This window comes from Trachemys scripta, chromosome 5 (assembly GCF_013100865.1).
Source record: "Trachemys scripta elegans isolate TJP31775 chromosome 5, CAS_Tse_1.0, whole genome shotgun sequence".
In the NCBI taxonomy this organism is placed as follows: domain Eukaryota; kingdom Metazoa; phylum Chordata; order Testudines; family Emydidae; genus Trachemys; species Trachemys scripta.
Window position 1 is genome coordinate 38,970,985 of NC_048302.1, and position 21,475 is coordinate 38,992,459.

At 39.9% G+C, this 21,475-nt stretch overlaps 1 protein-coding gene across 2 annotated transcripts in view; it reads right to left on the reverse strand.

Annotated features, from left to right (window-relative positions):
- The window catches only part of NDNF (neuron derived neurotrophic factor), a 29,716-nt gene extending 13,220 nt beyond the window's left edge, over positions 1-16,496 (reverse strand). Inside the window, exon 1 of one of the 2 annotated variants that reach the window (XM_034772783.1) lies at positions 15,850-16,496. The gene's annotated coding sequence lies outside the window, so the exon portion shown is untranslated. Of the gene's footprint in view, positions 1-15,360; positions 15,636-15,849 lie in introns of those variants that run through there. The other variant, XM_034772784.1, reaches the window with a different exon arrangement.
- Positions 16,497-21,475: the final 4,979 nt, after the last annotated feature.

The window sequence follows — 21,475 nt, forward strand, 5'->3', positions numbered from 1 at the left end:
CCTTTATTCCCCAACTGTCTGCAGGTCACAGAGTCCTGTAAAACATTTACAATATCAAAAAATGATCTGGGTTTACTTGAAGCAAATGCATCTGGAATAAATAAAACCTAATGTTTAATTACAAGGAGTGGAAAGTGCATGATTGTAATTTAGTGAGGATAATTTCAAGGCACAGTCTGCCGCAGAGGTTCCTGTGTTGTGTTTCTTTTCTTTTTATTGTATGAATGGTAAACTTTTTTTTAATCTACGTCCTATTTTTAAAATTGAGGGCATTCATTTTTCCTTTGTGTTAACCATGCCACATCTGATAATAAATCTGTAGAATCTGATTTAACTGTAAAGAGAACATAGCCTTGGAAAATAAAAGGACATGCTATGTTGGCTCTGACTTACTATAGGAACACTAGTGTTAAGGATCTACAAGCTTTTCCATTATAAACCCCTATTTTTCAGGGTTTTATAACTCATCTGCAAAAAAAATTCTCAGAGAAAATACAGAGTCTCAGCTAAAGAGCATTTTTTAAAAATTATTTATCAAATTTGGTTGAAATGTATTTGGCTATTAGTATATAAGGGAGAAAAATGGACAGTTTGTATTTTCAAATTACTTGAGGAAGGGTTACTTGTTTCTCCAGCAAGTATCTGTTTTTTTTTTAAAGTTGAACTTTGCATATTTAGGTCTGATCCTCCTAGTGCTCAGGGTCTTGTGAAAGGTGCTCAGCAAACTCCCTCTCCCTCCTCCCCCCTCACTCCATTCACTTCAATTCACATGGACTATTGAAGAAAGTGCTTGGCACCTTTCAGAATCTGCCCCTTTGTCCAGAAGTATAGATTAGAAAGACAAACAAAGGAAAACAGCTATAAGGGCATGCACAGTATTTACTTTTCTCAGAAGATTTTTAATACACATAGTGAGTGTGCTTGTGCAGCACAGTGTCCAGATTAACATCCGATCTTTCATTGGTGTGGCAGACTATAACTGAGGGGGAAAGAGCACTTATGCAATTGTTTCCATAATCCATGGATTAAAGCTCCCTAAATCCAGACTGACAAAATGGACTATAATGGCCCCTTTGAAGCTTTTAGGGTCCATCATGTCAATCATCTGTGGATTAAGAGACTTTTTCTTGCACTTCAAATTCAAACCCTGTTGTTTTTTTTTTTTTGCTGTAAGCGTTGTTTTAACAAAGGGAATCACAGTAGCATACAAAAGAAAAATCTGTAGAAAAATAAAAATACAATAAAGGTCAAGTTTATATTTTCAATTGATTGAACACCACTAGAGACTTGTATTGCAACAAATAGGATAGGTTACTTGCAAAGTGATGAGATTTTGTGATAGTAATATTCAGGAAATGTCTCAGTGTTGAAATGGTGAAAAGGAAAATAGAAATACTCATGAAAATATAGTACCAAAAATATCAAACGTTATAAGGAGTATTTTGTTTTCTAAACTAAGATTTATATTTCCACTTTTCATGTAATTACAATAGTTTATGACTACTGTGGAGTTGCCATTCTGGAGCAAAACACTGGTCCAGCTTGTCTGATGCTACACAGAAAGGTGAACCAGCACATTTCGGCCTACACATACTGCCATCAAAAGCAAAAGGCTAGAGCTCCAGGAAGGTAAATTGTGAGGAAAGACATTATAGATATAGATATATTACATACACACACACACACGATATTCCTGATTCTCCTCTCATTTACACTGGTGTGACTCAGTGGAGTCACTTCTGGTTTACACTGGTGAAAATGAAAGGAGAATCTGGCCTCCTGTTTGGCAATAATCTCTTTGCAAACCCACACAGCACTGCAATTATGAATTGGCTTTTTTGTATATCTTTCTGTGGCGAGAATCTAATTCCCTGGAGCAGTGGTTCCCAAACTTGTTCTGCCACTTGTGCAGGGAAAGCCCCTGGTGGGCCGGCCAGTTTGTGTACCTGCCACGTCCACAGGTTCGGCCGATCGCGGCTCCCAGTGGTCGCGGTTCACTGCTCCAGACCAATGGGAGCTGCTGGAAGCGACGCGGGCCAAGAGACGTACTGTAGTAATAATGATGAGTGCCTGCTCATTGCTAGTCTCCAATGCAGCCTAGAGTTTCACTTTGCAGACTGAATAAAAGTTGGTCCAACTGTTCCCATCATATTCACTCACCTTGCAAATACCTTACAAAAGCCCTCAACATCTTTTTAAAATAATTAAAAAAAAAAATCAAAGCTCATTACCTCCCCTGACAGAAGTCTAGTCTTCCATGTCAAATACTGATCTCAGAATGCTTCGTTGAGGTCTGATCCAAAGCCCATTGAAGTTAATGGGAGTCTTTCCATTGACTTAAATGGGCTTCGGATCAAATCAAGTTTGTCACTATTATTATAGAAGCACAGATATGGGCAGTTCTGAATGATGATGGGACTAAATGCCTTTGCAGAAACCCTGGACTGTCAATGGTGACTATGGTTAGAATGGTCCGAAGTTAGCATGAAAAACCAAACAGAGATTTGGGGGAGGTAACAGGACCTACACTTCTTGTTGTATGCCATTATCAGTCTACTGGGATTTGTGTCTGGAGGTAAGAGGGGATCTTCAGAAAGCTCTCCACATAAATAAACAACAACCTGTATAAACTAGCAGCTATAGTTACTTGAACCATTTTTAGTAGCCTTGGAGCACTTGTTTGCTGAGCCTTGGCAGATGCCAACAGCTGAGGAGGTTGTTTATAGAAGAGGGAAAAAATAAAAGGACTGAGTACCACAGGGAGTTATGAGAGAGCACGCACTGAAGCACTGAGAGTGACTCCAGGTTAACTCTGTGATTTACAGGGCCCAAAGCAGGAGCAGGGCACAAAGGCAGGGGAAGGCAGGGCCAATCTGGATATGAATTACCTCTGCATCTCATCCTGTTGCTAAAGGGGCTGAGTCCACAAAGATGTGTGTCTACAAAGGAGTGCTTGTCTTGTGCACAGTGGTTGTGAGTGCACTGAAACTCATCACATTTTTGTATTACTTTTTGGTGGGTTAGAGGTAGGGAGAGGTTGTTCCACTATTTTATGAAGAGTCTGTAAAGCACACAAAGACTATTTCTCCCTCCTTTCTTGTTTTCCTTGAATAGCTACTCAAATTCCTCATTTGTAATTTTACAATACCTTGCATTTGTGGTTATTGTTTCTCAATGGTTGACAAGTGGTTCCTGTCTAAGAGATAACAACTACTAGTGCAAACATCCAGAACACCCAGGGTGGTAACAAAAACAGCTCTCTTAATAGCTATCTCTCAGTTGTAAGAGCAAAGCACCAGGGCAGTAGCCTTTGTAATGGCCCATACCACACTGCATGAATCCAGTAGGCTACTCCCTGCTTCCATGGTAATTGACCCAGTGACTGAAATGCAAGTGAAGCAGTGTCCTGTATGGGTGGCTTGTTTATGGCTCTCACATGAACCCTTGTCCTTTGGAATAGTGAACTAGCCATGGAGCACAATGCAAAAACTTTAACAGACAACCCACTCCAAATACATCTGTAAACTGGGGCTACTGGCTTTTTATTAATTCTGGAAGGCTCAGTAATTTATTTAGTAGTTGTGAGCAAGAGGAGACTATTTAATTTTGGAAAAAATATTTAAATTTGTAATGTTGCTTGTTTTACTGTTTTTGGCATTTCACCTGCCTTATTTTTGGATATATCTGAACTGTATAGGCCAGATCCTCAGCTATGCCAATTTACATTAGCTGAGAGTCAGGACCTGCCTCTTTACTGGGCACATTAATATAAACTATACAGCTGGATTACAGAAGTTTTGTTTTTATAATTCAGCCATTTACCAGAATCCAAAATTACAAAATTTAATCTGAATTTGAGTTTATGGGCCAAATTTTGGATCATCGCTAACATTATATACCTTCAACTGCACAGGCATGAGAGTACCCCTACTAGCCCTTACTGAACTAATATGGGACCAAATACTATGCCTGATAGTTTAATTATTTGCTTCTTATTGTTATTAGTTACAAATTCTCTGTGCCTAATTTTCGCTAGCTATAAAATGGAGTGTTGTTAGGAGGAATGTATTAGAGCATTATGAAATGGGAAAGTGTTATGTAAGTGCTAAGAATATTAACAACTATTTACATATCTCTACCAATGCTTTCAGCACCGAAAAGATGGGATGGTCATCTTTATACACTCAGACATCATCCACAGTGACAGAAACAAAGACTTTTCATGACACTATCAAGGTCGATAAACACTAAATTTTTCACTCCTGAAAAATGTCATACTCATGGCCATACAGCTTTTGGTCCTTAGGTGCAGCTGCAGCTGACGTCATTGGGAGTTGTGTACATGGAACAAGAGCACAACATGGTCCTTAACTTACAGATATGTCCATAATATAAATTAAACTGTTATCCCTGCAATTCTTCCCTGAATGTTTATTGTACATTAAATTCTCTATAGCTTCGCTGCGAGATTCTTTGCATTATTTGTTTTGTTCATTGATATGTACAACTGGAAAAAACCCCACCCCAAAACCAAAACATGCATTCCCATCTGGACTAAAAAGAGAAAGTCTTGCATAGCTTTGGCTTGTGCGCATAGCCCTTGCTTACCGACTTCAGCATTACCCACACAGGACTCTTCACATGGGTAGTCTCACTGACATCAATAGGGCTAGTCACATGCGAGAAACTTGCAGGTTTGGACCTACTTTCTGTTTCACCACTGATGACTTTTTTCCTATAACTGTCTCTATTTAGTCCAGATGGGGATGATTGTTTTGTTTTTCTTTTTTCCCCCGAGTTGTGCTGATAATATGTTTTCCCTGGCAATTATTATTATTTGTATTACCCGAACACCTAGGAACCCAATTGTCATGTTTTCTGCTATAATTGCTTTGCTACAGAACAAAAGAGCTTGCAGTAGCTACGAACATTAATATCCTCTTTGTCAATACAAATTATCTGCATCTACAGTATTTTTATATCATTCTATTAATGATGGATCAGCAGCATTAAAAAATAATACTAGAATCAAAACATTTTAGCTGTGGGAACTGACCACCATACTCTACCAACTTCTAATATTTCTGAGGTTCTCTTGTTTTCCCAGTAGGGAAATGTTGAAACATTAGACATTCAAAATCTTGGCCATGTTGTGTGTAGGTTGTGAATCCTAAAATGTATGGAACTGGTGTTCACTGCCTAGTCACTCTGTACAAGGGAGAGAAAAATAACAAGCAACATGCACCTCTTGGTCATCTAAAGGGGGAGCTCAGCCCCCAAAAGAGTGCACTGATATTATTCCCATAGCTACTCCCCAGACATGGTGTATTCCAAGCTACTGTACTGCCCAAAAAGTCAGTGTGTTATCAGAAAAAACAGACATGCTCACTTCCCGGAGGAGCCACAAGACAATAACTTGCACACCACACTCCCAGAGGTAGTCTGTCTGGCAATGGAGTGTGCTCTTAAGTAGCTAGAAGCAGACACCTTCACTCCATGCTTCCAGGACCAAGAATCCAGGCAGCAGAGAAGGTACTAGCCTTCATATGGTGAAACTGTGCCCAAAGAGCAGACCCTGAAACTCCTCCCACACAGTCAGTCTGCATTCAGAGTTCTAACTTGAGGGTGAGCCTTAAGTGGTACATGTGGGGTGTGAGGGGAAAAACACAGCTGACAGTGCTAGACCAAACAGTGTGATATTCACATTAACCCTGCATATGCCCTTGCGCTCTTTTCCTTTCTTAGATTGCTTAGCTTAGTTTTATATCTTTTTGAACCTATCCTATTTTCCCTGTGAGGCTCCTTCAGTAAGCACAACTTTGATATAGTGGGCACCTGGAGGGAAATCTCCTATGTAAGCCGCTGTGGCTCTTTCTGAAGCTTGAACCACCGATGTCAAGCCCAACCCTGCCCATGACCATTTCACTGGCTGCACACACTGTTTTGGTGGAATAACATCCTTTCCTCTGTGCTCCTTCCTAGATAGAAGTATAAGTAGGGGTAATTAGTTCGTTTGACTTCAAGATGCTGTAACTTTCCTTCCAGAGTCATTTTGGGACAGGAACCATGTAAGAGTGACATGGGATGGGGACATATTTGAGGCTTGAGTACATTGACTGAGTCACTGTGATGCTTTTTGATTTATTGGTGTCTGTTTTCTAAACAGCTCTAGTCATGTACTTACTGTGAGATCAAAAGCTGCAAAAACTCTGCTGAGACTGAAAAGACTTATGGTCTAAACATGAATGATAAGGGGTATTCAAAACTGTCATGGTCAAATACAGAGATGTGATATGGGGTTTCAAAATCAGATTATCAAGGGGATAGATATCAGCTTCACTCTGCTGCTGGTCTAGTGTTTATTTGTCCAGCCTTGCAGGTGAAAGGTTAGTTCTTTATGTAGTTACTCTGAACAAAACCAGAAGGAACACATACAGGCAGATAGGTCAGACTGTTCTGGGTGAATGGCCATGGAAACAATTTGGAAACCTTCAGACCTTCTATATGTTCACCATGCCACCTCCTCATCTGTGAGCTTTAACATCGCTTAAAAAAAAAAAAAGAGAGAGAGAATGAAAAGTTTCTGGAAGAAAGGCTTTAATTAGTTCAAAGTTCAGGATGTTCATGCTTCTGGCAAAGACAGGGGATTTCGAGGACATATGTAGAGACTAGGCAGTGGGAGATCTGCCTCAGTTCTTTCTTGTCTTGCATTATTATTTCCGGATTAAGAGATGATTGGTATGTGTGTCAAGGGAATTTCATTTTCCAGAAGCAGAAGATGTGGTGAGAGCTTTGATGAGGGCCAAAGGCCTGCTTTAGAAGGATGTTATGAGGCTTAGCTAATGTTTGTGAACCACTTTGAGATCCTTGGATGAAAGTTACTAATCAACACAAAATATTGTTTTATTGTTAATGCTGCTACTGTAAAATTAAAGAGGGGACCTAGTTACTGCTGTCTGTTATTGTATCCAGGCATGAAGATTCAGAAACCTGGCTAAATGTTTTTTCACTATTAGCAAAAGAGTAGGCTGCTGATGATGGGATTTCAGGGTCAAAGAATGTTACAATTGTCAAAATTTAAAGTCCATCCTGCCAAATAGGGAAAGATTTAATAAATGGTCTGTTATTTTTTAATTTAGGACTAAAAACTTAACTAGAAAAGAACCTGATTTTGGTCTCAGTTATCATATGAATGTATTACCATAATGGGACTTCAGTAGGTTACTGTTAATTTACACTGATGATAATAAGGTCAGAATCAGACCCCAAATATCTCCAAGAACTTCAAGTCAATTTTTGTTCCTGACGTGACTGTTGTATATTTTGAGCCCAAGCCTCTCCTTCCATGTACACACAGATGACTCTGACTCAGGTTGACAAGCACTCAGGCCTGGGTCCTAGCACTTTCTTAGGGGGTAGGTTAGAGCCTGGATCCTGCTATGACTTGGGTCCAAGCCCTGTCACTTTGCAGCTCAAGCTACAGACCTGACTCAGAAGGTCTGCCTTATGCCATATGGACATACCAGCATGACTATGGGACCCAGATGCAGCAATTGTAAACTTAGGTTTACAATTCAGTGTGGATGCTCAAGCATGGGCCTGGAAACACCGAGTTCACAAGCCCAGGTCTCACAGGCCCCAGGCACAGTGTGCAGCATACACATACGCTTAGGGGTTTAACAATATCATACACAATTCTGAATCGTTGAGTGAGAATAAGTTTACATGAAAGCATAATTTACTGCTCATTGAACATATGTGCTCTAATACAGGGAGTTATGAACTTTGAGAGCTTTCTATCGAAACAGCCAGTCCAATTTTTTTTGGACGTTATTGTACTGTTTTGTTATTTTTGACTGAGAGTTTGAAAATGCTTCCTTTTCTTAAAGTGATATGTTTCTTTTACAGAGTCTGCTCTCAGACATTCCATCTCAAATATTCCATGTTTTCAAGGAACATGTGATATTTTGGATTAAAATGCCTGATTATTCCATGTGTTACATTAAGTAAAAAAAAAAAAAACTCTCTGAAGTATAGTGCCCAATCCTGTTTGCTTTATTCATGCAAGGTGAAAAGGTTTTAACTATACTTATTTTTAATACGGTAATTTTTAAAAACTTAACAAATCCACCTTAACTTTAGTATAAATGTTTTAATTGACTGACATAAAATCTTTCTTATGAAATTAGAAGTTCAATATCACATATGACTATACATTTTTTAGTCATTATTTGCCATTGGTGAAAAAGCAGACAGAGAGAGAATTCCTCCCTAAATAAATACAAGTCACTGTTAGTCCTACAACTTATACTCATAGGCACAATTTCTACTCAGGAACATAATCCCAAGAGAATTGAGCCTAGCTTTAGTAGCCAATCCCCCATTTCAAGAATAATTATTTTCTTTAACCCGATGTTTTGTTAGAGGAACAGAACTAGTGTAGAATAGGAACCTTTATGTCTGTTTCCTTTTGTTTCCCTTTGCATCCTAACTCCAGCTGGCAGTTCTAAGATACTTGGCTTTCTTAAACAATCATCATCACCCCAATTTGTAAACAGTTTATCTCAGTATTTTGAAATCCAGAAACCTGATGCAAATTAAATTTAGAATGGCTGAATATAAACAAATTAGTAGTAAATATACTCTATCTAAACAAAAAAGCAAAGTGCTCTCAACCTCACGCCATCATGGAAATTTTGGAAAATGAGGCAGACTATTTCATTCTTGTTGATCTGTGCAAAGAACCTGGGAATCTGTTACACCCCATTAGTAAGTGTGACTCATTTAACTATTAAAGTTTTTAGAAGAGGAAACACTTTCTCTAACACTGTTCTTTTGGCAGCGATGAGTTTAAAATGGAAGGAGATTAAAAGTATCGAACTTTGAGCCTAATAAAATTATAACATTCTTTAAAGTTATTTTTTGGAAAGAAGTAATAATATACTTAATTAAGAAGACAATGATTCATGGTAGAAGTGTCAGTTTCATTAGTGTGTCACATTGTAAGTGTCTGAGGGTCATACTTAGAAGGGCACTCATATCCGGGACCAGTGGTGAGGGGAATGAAGTGGAAGAAATAAATTATTGCCTTTTGTTTTTCAGATTTCCAGGTGTTGTGGGCTAGCACCATTGCTTCTGATCTCAGCCATAATGCAGACAAACATCTCCTCAATTACTGGATTTCATTATCCAAAAAACAGGGTGGTATAATTACCAGAACCTCAGTTATCACAATCTCATGTATCCTTCAATAGACTATTAATTACAATGAAAATTATCTCAATTATCTGAATTTATTCAGTGTACCCATGAAATGCAGAAAATGAAAGTCATACTGGGTATCTGTTAAGTATACAGTAACATTTAGTGTTAGACAATTTGATGTTTTCAAGCTATTACATATTAACACAAATACATTTTTGTTTTATCAGAATACTTAATAGAAGTCCAGATTCTTAGCTAGTGTAAATTGGTATATATCTATTGACTTTAATAGAGCTATGCTGATTTATGCACGCTGAGAATCCATCCCATAAAACACTTCTGTTCTCTCTCAAAAAAGAAGTATCAGATTTCACACCTGTTTCCTTAAACATGCATTTTGAAACTCAGAAAGTTACTTTGAAAAAACATGTTGTCGTCCCTGGCAAGAACTTTGTGCTTTTGACATACCACACACATGACCTGCACGCAAGAGTACAATCAAAGCCATCTATGTCACTCATATGAATTTCTTTTGGTTACGTTTCACTACAGTATGCTAAAACATTGATTCTTCTACAGTCCAGTGGGTGAACTAACAAAGCTAAGGTTAAGTAATTAATCCTAAAATAACCAAATTATTTCTGAATTTACTCTTGTTCTTTACAGATTTCAGAGTAACTGCATACCTCCTAGAGCTTCATTTATTTTCATCTTTTAAAATGTTCTTATTGAGTTTTGATTTCTGTAACTCATTCCCCAAATTAAGGGGCAAATACTTCCCCCTCATTCAAGTTTTCAAAAATAAAACATTCCTCAGCCTTCACAGTTCTTTATAACATCATTAGTTTATTTTAATGCTTGTCTCAGAAAGAAATTATCATTTATTTCACCTTGTAAAGCATCTGCATATACAAGATATTTCTGCTTTGTAAGGGCTAAACATTGTTATCAGTGAGTTTATTTCCAGTTATGAAGAAAAGTGCATTTGGGAAAATATAACATTTATAAACATTAAATACACAGGACTTGATTCTCTTCTAGCCTTACTTACATAGATGTAAAAATAAAGTAACTCTATGTACTTGAATGGAGTGACTCCTGATTTGCACTGGTGTAAGAGAAAGGAGAATATTTTCTATTTTCATTTAAAATAAGGCACACTAAAAGATATTGAAATGTAAAATGTACAATTTAAAATGTACTTTGACCTTATCAGCTTCACCACGTTTGTAAGCATTACATCATATGTATAGTGCATGCATTATATTATACACCCCTTATTCCAGCTGCATATTACTTATTTGTAATTAAATAAAAAGTATACATCTCAAGAATATTCTTAGGCATTTCTGCTGTTTACAAGCATATTTGTTCATAAAATGCACACCCTCTATCCTTTATTTCAATCCCACTCTGCTCTGTCTGTTAATCAAGCAGTGAAAGCTAAAAACAACCCAAATATTTTCTTTTATTTTAAATATTAGTGTTTGAAAAGGCAGTCCAAAGAACCTACATACTGTTCCACATTAATTAAGTTTTCTATGTATTGAACAATGTTAAATGTGCTGTTTCCATTAGATGACCTACAATGGAGAAAAAGTGCCCAAGTTAGCAAAAATGTGTAGAAACACTAAATCTGTACTGTATCCACTGGCATAAATTACAAAGTCTACCTCCTGAAAAGAAATTTGAAGAATGAGTGAAAAGATAAATACACACATAGCAAAACAAATGCAGATTCTGAAAAGTAAGATATTGAGGGAAGACTGACATTACCCCTTGAAAATAGTGATGTAATGGTTTTATGCTTTTATTATTAATGTAAAGCTTAATGACTTCAAAATGAATGCAAAGTCAAACAAGGCTTGTTATTCCCCTAAAAATCTTTACTGTAACAGAAGCCAATACCCAGATGTTCTGTGGTTAAATCTGTCGCTTCATTGCATAAAAGTACCACATACAGTGAAACACATTACTGGCTCTCCTTTATTCAAACCTGGTCAGATTTTTGGATTGTTTTTCTAGCAATCTTTTAAACTGACATGAGAGGCATAAAAGGTGGTCTCTTGCAGATCTGTATGATGCCATCTTGAAGTGTAACCACTTGCAGAAATGAACTGGGATTTCGTTTAGTAAACTGTTTTAAGGTCCTTTCAAAACAAAGTACAGAAGAAAAAGCATAGCTCTGAGTGTAATAAATTTAATTCAAATTAAACAAACAAAAAAGACTAAGGACATAGTGGGTGACAGATTGAGCTTAAACACACCACTCTGCCTTTACAATTTTGGAGCTTGAACCTGAAAGCTTTAGGCATCCTCTACTTCTACTGCCCTAAATGGGAGTTGCTACTCAGCACCTTGCAGGATTAGACCTTTTAGTAAATTAATACTGGGAGATCTGACTCGGTCTAATCCTGAACCTCCAATGGAGTTGATATGAGAATCAGAAGCATCTTGTAAAACACTGAAAATAGGACAGATAGTCCCATAATTGAAGATCCCAGCATAAAACTATCAGCCGAATATCGAATACATGGTGGATAATGCATCTAAACTTAATTGGCGACATAGCGCAGGCACTACATGATTTTAAACAGCTTGCTTGACTTTTTGCAACCTAAATGTTGTGCAAACCTAAATATTGTTCCATATTCAGATAATGTTTTCCAAAGCAGTCACCCAAAACTAAATAGTCACACACGACTAACTATGGAACTCTTCCTGATATTGGTGAACAGCCCTACTAATTTCAACGCAACTACTCGCATGAGTAACAGCTCCACAACATAGATGCTGTTCAACCCTGGACCATGTAACTTTTCTGTTCTCAATTAAATTGTGCTTATTATCATTGTGCTAAGCTTCCAAAAGAAAGAAAGTTTGTTGGAGCATTATGTAGCATGAGGTATATTTCCATGAAATGAAAAACATGTCATACACATGCTGTTGGCTCTGACATGTCACGTATGCCATGAAATGTCACTGCTAATTTGGTATAAGATTGATACAGTTTAGATAGCATGTAGCAGTCTATACACAGATGTGTGACATATCTTCACTTCATTTACATGCATATGACAAAGAGCTGAATTCCCCACCCTAAAATTAGAGAAACAATTTTTATTTTGCTGTGAGCTCTACCATTTAGTTCTCATCTTGGAAATATGACATGCCTAAAGATGACACTAAAAAAACCCCAACCAAACAACAACAACAAAACCCAACACATTCTGACACATTTTAGAGTTTATTCAAGTTGAGACGTACTTGTCATCTTTTGACATATCAGAATGTAGGTCTAAGAAACGTTGTTACAGTTCCCCTTTAAATAGCATAAAATGTAGAAGCAAGATTGTGCATATATTCTGTAGTGTCAAGTTCTGTTTAAGAACAAGGTCAAAACTGTAGGAGAAAGAGGAGGCAACATCAGTCAAAAATCCCTCCACCCTCAAATATTAACAAATTCTTGACAATGTTCCAAATATATAAAAAGGGCTTTTTCAGTGGTACTGTGAGCTTGACCTCAGCAGATCTATTTCTGCAGGTACATATCTCCTGAGTAAATATGAGAAAGGCGTGGGGAGCACAAGTTATTCCTGACAAGAATCAATTGAAACTTGCCATTCTTAAAATAGGTAGGGTGCAGCAATTGGGAGTGGATAGAATGGGAGCACGGGGCTTAAAGTGGATCTGGAAATCTCTAATTCCACATGCTGGTAGCATTCATCACCACAGATCTAAGTGCTATTTTATGCAAGGTAGAGTATGACTAAATTAGCATTACCTGTCAGCGGCTGATATAATAGCTCAATATTAGCCTACTACTGGATATCTTGTATCTGATTCACTGTGACAGGACACCAGTGTTACCCAGATATAACTATTGATTTAAATTTCATCAGATTTAAAAATCAGCAGAATTACACTCGTGTAAAACTGGAGTAACCACTGCCTTACACGGGCCTTGGCATAGATCCCAGGATTGAGAACAGATTCTCCATTTGAGTCATAAAACCTTGTCTGTTATCGACTGACAAACAAACAGAATATATTCACTGTTAGGGCCCCTGTCGTCTTCTAGATTTTGTCCAGCACACTAATAGACATCAATAAAAAAAAGCAATTATAATGATATAATTCTGTGAGTCTGGGGAAGAAGACACTCTTCCCCACTCTTTGGTTGGGGAAGAAGGCATTGAAAACTGCACCAGCAGGTTCCTGAAACCAATAATTAAAGAAACTACCTTATCCCTAAAGTGACCCACAGTGGCTATTTCTAATGCAGCATTCTGTCATTGTGACACTGGCAAGGATATTACATTTATCCATAACAATAAGCGAACCAGCTTTCGGGGAAAGCACAATGCTTTACCACTTGAATGTTAAAAAGGTCCAGAACAAATAAACTTGTGGAACTGGCTTTTTTAGATTAGGAACACCCTTCAATTAAATACTTTTTAAAAGGGATAACAGCTGTATCTGCAAGTGATTAAAAGATACTATTTAGTCTTTGTCTCTGTTCTTTTGAAGTAAACGTGTAACCCAAACTACACATAATTTGTAGCAATTTCATCTTGCTAGTCTTCTTTTTAAATTATAGTTACTAATTCAAATGGTGTGATTGCCTGAATTGCTTGCTTAGTTGATGTACCCGTTCACTCTATTTAAAAAAGTGCAGACAAAAATAAAAACAACATAGGCTGTTTGAAATCAATGTTTGTTTCTAGTGTGTTTGGTAAGGATTCATAGTTTAGAGTTGGCGGGGAGGCGGGGGGTAAGGTGTCAGCAGCCAGCTTTCTTTCTCTTGAATAGGAATGTTTCCCAGAAGGATTGAATATAACTTTATCTAAACCATCTCCTCTCATCCTTTCAAAATAAAAATGTATTGGAAGAATTTCAAAATAATCCCTAAAACACATTGACATTGAAAATGGGAATGTAAATAATTTAGTTGTCCCTTTTAGGGTTAAAATAAAAAATAAAAGGAAGGAGAAAAATAAGGACATTTAGATCCCACTGAAAACCTTAGCCCAGCATTTCAAGTAATCACTCCAATTTCAGAGTTAAAATGCACTTTGTCTGATATTTATTCTGAGCAGCATGCGATTAGCTGTGGGAAAGTGTGATACCCAGAGGACTTTTAGCACTGTTTGATCAGAGCTTGACAAAAGGGGGGGCATAAAAGTACATTAAAAAGCATGACTTTCCCTGGCCTATATCCCTGCCTATTTCCTTCTCACCTTTCCATCCATCCTATTCTTCGGGATAATAATCATAAAAAAAAAGGAAACCCCAGCAAATCCCCAACAACCGCTCCCGGTGGCGGGAGAGAAAGAGAATATAGGGAGCCAAAGTGTTTTTTCTCAAGTGGATGTATTGGGATGCGGCAGAGAAATGCAGGGAGAGCCACTGGGAGTTTAGAGAAAGTAGAAAAAGACACAAAACAAGACCATCGAACGTCACAGAAAAGAGGAAATCTGATCAGAACCGCATGCTCCTGGTGACTTTAGGAGGCAGCCTCCCACAACCGAAGCTGCGTGACCGCTTGGTCCACAACCCCACCTGAGGCCCCAGGGATTTGACTCTGCATAGGATGGGAAGAAAGAGAAGGGACAGGACGGGATTGGATCGGGGGAATCCAATCCCGTGGGGGAGCGGATGGCATCCCGTTTAGACAAGTATCTGCAGCTGGTGTATAGAGGCCTCCAGTGGTTGAACTTGTGTTGATCCCTTTAGCTGAGCTGTCTGCATCTCCTCACCCGTATCATCGCTCTCCCTTAGTAAGAAGTACCCATAAAACAACAGCACCTTACAAAGAGTTTCCAGCATGGCAGCTGGCACTCTGAATAGCTAAAGGGGTTTTAATTGTGGCTGGGCTAATTCTCACCCCATCCGCCCCTGCAGGGAAGAAGCCACGGCGGGTGCAGACACAAAATATCAGACGCAGGATCAGGGCAGACAGACACGAGGTTTTGCTCATTAAAGGGGGCTTTGCTTCAATCTATTCATAGAGCAAACGTTTCCTGCCACTGGATCCCCGTGGGTTGGGTTGGTGTGTTATGTGAAGCGTCCCGCAGCTGGAAGAGAGAGAGGGGTGTGTGTGTGTGTGTAGGGGGGATACACACAAGGTTAACCAACCAGTCCCCATCCACCAACCTGCTTTCCAAAGCTCATTCCAAATCTGGAGTAAATCAGCACCGGTGCCTGATGAAGCGGGAACGTTCCTAGTACTCAATCGCCGCGTCTTCCTACCCCCCAATCCTTGTAATTCTCAGGCAAGACAACTTTCGGGCCGCTGCTGCTCAGCCCCGGGATTCCCACTCCCCATTGCATTGCTGCCCAAGAGTTCATCCCACTCCCCAGAGTCCTTAGCCCTGCGCACAGACTGGGAGGCAGTGCTGGGAAGAGATGTGCGACCGCCTAAAACACATCGGATCTCTCCTAATGCTCCTGGCGCCCAATGCATGGTCCCCCTCTCTTCATAGCCCTGCGATGCATGACACCCGCTGCATGACTCCCCCCGCCCCACATCTATGCGGGACCCTCCTCTCTAACTCCCCCGATGAGCCCCCTCTCTCCGGGTCTGGACTCAGCTCGCCCCGGGACACACACAAGAGGAACTCCACGTCGCTCCGCTTTGCTTACCTTTAAAAGTCTTGCTCCTTCCGGGGAGATGTGTAAAAGCCCCGGGCTCGCAGGTGCTGGTTACAGGACACGGGGAACGTCCCTCCTGCTTTCTGGCCTCCCTCCCCCCAAGCACAGCCAGGATCCTAGCCGCACGAGAAGGCGAGTCCCCGCTTTGCCTTTCAGCGACTCGGGAACAGGGAAGCTCAGCCCCCAGGAGAGAGCAGCGGGGGCAGGCGGGCGGACAAAGTTTCCAGAAGTGCACGAGTGGCCCGGGCGGGACCGCACCAGACGGCGACAAGGTGTTTTCAGGTCTTTGCAACTCCTGGCGAGCCCCCGGCCGGAGCAGCATCAGCCGGAGGCGGAGAGGGGCAGCGCCGGCCGGCAGTGCGGGGCTGAGGATGCTGCGGCGCGGGCAGAGGCAGCGGAGGCTGGGCGAGCACGGTCCTTCGGCCGCCGCCCGGCAGATGCTCTGGGCGTGGGGCTGCCACGCGAAGCGCTGGGTGACGCTCTCGGCGCTGCGCGGCGCCCCGGCTGCTGGGTGAGGAGCGTGTTCGCACCGAGTGTCACTGGTGCAGCGCAGAGCCGCTCCCCCAGCCAGCCCGCTCCCTTCCCTCCTCCCCTCGCTGCCACACACACAGCGCAGGGACACCGCGCTAGGCAAAGCCTATCACCGCCCCGGCCCGCAGGGAACGCAGCCCACCCGTCTGGAGAACAAGGGTGGGGGCTCTGCCAGGGAGGAGAAGCACCAGGGCTTTCCCCCCGCTGGAGAGCCTAGGCAGGGCAGGGCGAGAGAGGGGGCTATAGCCCACCTCACCACCACTAGGGAGTGAGTGCTTTTCGGGCTAGAGCCTGGCACTTGGCATGCGGAACAGGAGCACGGCAGGGCACCTCTGTTAGCTAGGAACTGACCCACTAGGCCACTGCTCATAGGTTCAATGCCTATGGGCAAGACTAGTTCTGCTGGCTTCAACAGGCCTGCTCTTAGGAGTAGAGCTTTGCAGGACCAGGGTAACTAACACCATTCATACCCGTGTCCATAGAGCAGCCCACTCTCTCACTAATATACAGTTAAATGTATCCTTGCTGCACCTTTCCCAGGTTGGTAAAAGATTATGATTAGCTTTGTCATTAATAGGATCCCCATTGTACAGATAGGGGACTGAGGCACAGAGAGGTTAAATGATTTGCCCAAGGTCACACAGTAAGTCACTGAGGGAGGCATCCGAAGAAGTGGGCTGTAGTCCATGAAAGCTTATGCTCTAATAAATTTGTTAGTCTCTAAGGTGCCACAAGTACTCCTGTTCTTTTTGCAGATACAGACTAACACGGCTGCTACTCTGAAACCTGAGAGAGGCATGTTTCATTTATAGCGCTGTATAAATAATGATTGAAGGAGGCCCTCATTTGTAAAAAAGATGAGTGGATTCAAATCTATTAAAGTTTGTGGGTGTTTGGAGACATGCTTTTACTTCAGTCTACTAAAGACATGGGGACCAGCTGTGAAGTTTAGAAGTTGACCTCAGTTCTGATCTGAGCTCTTTTACCCCTTCCCCGTATTCTCGGTTGATCAGTTCTGGAGGTTTGGCTCAGGCCCGTCTCTAGAAGAGCTGTATTGATCCAGATTGATATGAAAGCTTAGGATGGCAACATTACTCAAGAGTGGCAAAACAATGAGTTATCCCAAATGAGTGCCAAAAAAAATAATTATACCCGACCACACTGCCATGGATTCTGCATATGCCAGAGAAAAAAACATCCAACAGCTCTTTTAGAAATATGAATCTCTACTTTCCAATGATATAACACTAAGCCCCTACTTAACAAAATCTGCAATGTTAGGCTTCCATCTCAATTTTGACAGTGGGAGCCCCTGCTTTCAGCCCCGGGCAACCAACAGCAAAAAAATCTCAGAAAAATAATAATGGAATTTATTACTGCAAACAATAAGGTCCATAATTATTTTTCTGCATTTTCCATGGCTTGTCCACAATTCAGCTACAATTTTTTGACAGTCATCCCACAATTTAAGTAGGGCCTTATATACAACTCATTTCTATCCCTGTTATATATCAAGATGTCAGACTGGAAAAGGACTATTATTCATCCTGAAACTCAGGCCAGTGTCGCTTGGGGAGTAAATTGCAAATTGGGGTAAAAGAGGAAACATTGCTCTAGTATTTTTACAAAGTGAGATGGTTTGAAGCTGCTCAGGTTGTTGGAATGTTAGGAAATATCCCAGAAGAGATGGATGAGTTAGAAAAGAGCAGGTGAGGTAGTCAAGAGTGCATGATAAATGGAATTTATCACATGATGTCACAACTAGAGACAGCTTTGGCATTTGTGAAAGGAAGCACATGGCTCACTATTATTTATTGGGGGCAGTAATGTGAAAGAATCTGTATTGGTTTTTCTTGGTAATCTATTCTTGAAAATATGAACTGTTGCAAACATATTTAAAGTAATCACTAGTAATAAAAGTCTGCTACTGATTTTTCCTAAAGATCAGTTTATTCATTCTCTTTCATATGCCCTCCCACATTTTGGCCTTTGGAGTACACAAGCCATGGATTGGGGGGGGGGGGGAAGGATTGGAATATAAATCTAGGGGAAGATCATCAGAGTGTAAATTATTTACACCAGCTCGCCTCCCTGAGAATATATTATAATAGAAAATTCAGTGCTCTGGGGCCCAATTCTGCCAGATAGTTGCTAATGACACTAGGACTGCTGCAAACTTCCTCGCACCTGGCTACCTGAAGGGAACTTAATTCTTCTACTACTGGTAAAATTCTTGCAAGGGGTAGCTGAAAAATACAAAACATGGGATTAAGAAAAAGGCTTCGGTCGAATCTTTGAACTTTTCTCCCTTAGTTTCCCTATTTTAAAAACTGGGATAATATTTATCTGATTCACATGGGGGGTGACAACAGGCATTCATAATTAATTTGTGACTGTTTGTAGAAAAGCTAAAAGTCACCAGAATTCATACACAGCCCTGCAGGGACTCCAAGACTTCCTCTTATTTTGACCATTGCTCTTGGAAAAAGAAATCTTTTCAAATAATGGCATATCTGCCAGAATCTCAGATCAAGTCAGACAGACTTCACTTCTGCCTCAGGGATTCAGGTGACCTAACGATCTCTCGCTTATGAACGCCTGCATGCACACTTTTTATGTAAAATGAGTCAGTTAAATTTGGAGTGTGTATAAAGAATGATCTCACTAACCCTCTCCTAAACGGTCAGGCCAGCCGTGAACATACTGGAGTTCTCTCTGATCAGAGTAGGGGCAGCAGTTACATTTGGGAAGATAGCAGCAACATATTTTTAGAGCCTGCCCAAAATACTAAGGCTGGCTTTGATTTTGCCTTTCTGAGGTCAATTGTAAAATATTGCTGGTGAGAAAAAACAAACAAACAAAAAAACCAAAAAAAACACAGTTCATGAGATTGTGCATATAACACAAACAAGCAGACTATTTTTAACCTGAGGATAATTTTTAGTGCTATTGTTCTTGGAGTGTATGACTATTTGTGATTTCAGTGGAAGTAAGATAACACACGAGGGATGTGATTTGCTGGGAAGAACAAGATTTCTAAGTTTTAGATGTGTACAATGCTATTAATATTTGCTGGGTTGGAAAGGATGGCATGAAGTTTCTCAGGCAAAAGAACGAAAGCTTATGCTCCCAATACTTCTGTTAGTCTCAAAGGTGCCACAGGACCCTCTGTTGCTTTTTACAGATTCAGACTAGCAGGGCTCCCCTCTGATAATTATACTTTTGTAAATTTAGGAAGCATAAACCTTTTTTAGAGAGCAGAAATATAGAATTGTAGTCTAAAGACATTTTGGGTTTCAATACCTACCAGTAAGAATACCCACTTTTGATTTTTTTTTAATTAAATGATGTTAATCCACAATAGGGAATATTTCTATTGGACAAAGATTTTTTAAAATCTGTTGATGTTAGGGACTTTTAAAGCACCTGTGACCATGAGAGTTATTCACCTGGACCTTGCAAAGACTCACCAGGTACAGTCTTTGCAGGATTGGAGTCAGAGTATGGCATCTAATGGTATGCAATGCAGTGCAGGTTTGAAAGGCAGTTATTTATGTATGTGCAGTAGAGCTGAGTAAAATACAAAACATTTTCTATGAAAATTTTTTGAACTTTTAAATTAATTTACTTTGGCCATGTTTCTTCTTCCCTGTTTGTATTCACTATGAACTTTAAAGCAATCAAGTTTTTGTGAGTATTTTTGCCAGTAAAAGTGTCAAAGTTGTACATGCAAGTATTAATGGAAATCAAATGATGCATTCACATGTACATTTACTGCCATTAGAAGCTGTTGAGCATTCATTCAGTCAGGGAACAGAAAATAAATACCATGTGACTTATCTGACCAACTGCAAATAAACATCTCAAAACTTGAATATTTGCAATAAGTCCATGGAGTAGACCGCAAGCTCTCTGAAACAGGAACTGACTTTTTTTATTATTATTATTATTATTTACTAGACTAGAGTTCTTAGATGCTGACATCATAAAAATGTATTAATTATTGTTATAAAAAGGGAGTAAGAGTTCAGAAATACATCTATTGAATAAAATTGAACAAATACTTTTGAAAAAATGTCAATCAGCATTTGAAAATTCCATTAAGCAGAAAAAGAGGCTGAATTCATCCATTAAATAATTCATTGTAAATTGTTTTCTCTGTGCTAATTTACCTTAAAGTCATTTTCCAAAAGAAATTTAACACCCATGCTTGCAGTAACAATATTTTTTTTTCAAAATATGTTGTCTAGCATCTACATGAAAGTTAAATAGTTACTGAAGGTCTATTATGTCAATTATCCATAGATTAAAATTTTCTAAATATATGTTGACAAAACAGAAACACTTACAGTCTACTGTGCCAACTTTCAGCAAATTAAGGATTCCCCAAGTAACCATTGGGATGGCAGACTAACAAATTCTGAGCATAATGGGCAATTAGAGGATTTTTAACTGTACCTGTCAGTCCATTATGAGGTGCTTTGGGAATGCTTCATGGACCATCAAGGTTTGCTGCCATACCACCTCAGGCTCACAACCCTGGGTTTAGCAGGCCAATGCTCAAACCACTGAGCTATCCCTCCCCCCTGTGATCACCCCATCACATAAGTAAAGCAGGTCCAAGTGGAGGCCTCCATAGAAATCTAGGAAGTGGAGTTTGAGATTCTCTAGTTGTCACTTTTCTAACTCAGCAGAGAACTAGTGCCCTGGTATGTCTTAGTGGGACCATCCTTCTGGCTATTGTTGTCTTTCACATGAGTCATAAGCTGAAAGACCTTGTGATGGCACTTTTCACTAGAATAGAAGTGTTAATGGTAGTGTCCTAAATACATTCTACTTTGGCAATTATATTGGCTTACTTAAGGCTGTCCTGTAGTTTCAATTGCATAAGAAAGACATCAGCTTTCTTTTCTCAACTGTTGTGTGGCTTGAAGCGGGTGCAGCTTGAAGTATGATGACTTGCACGCACCTGACAGGTAGTTGCATTTCAGAGATGGATGAAATGATGGCCTCTGTATACACTGCATAAGTTTTAATCAGATTGGTAAATTTGTTGAGTTATTTCAATCTTTGCATTAGTTGCACT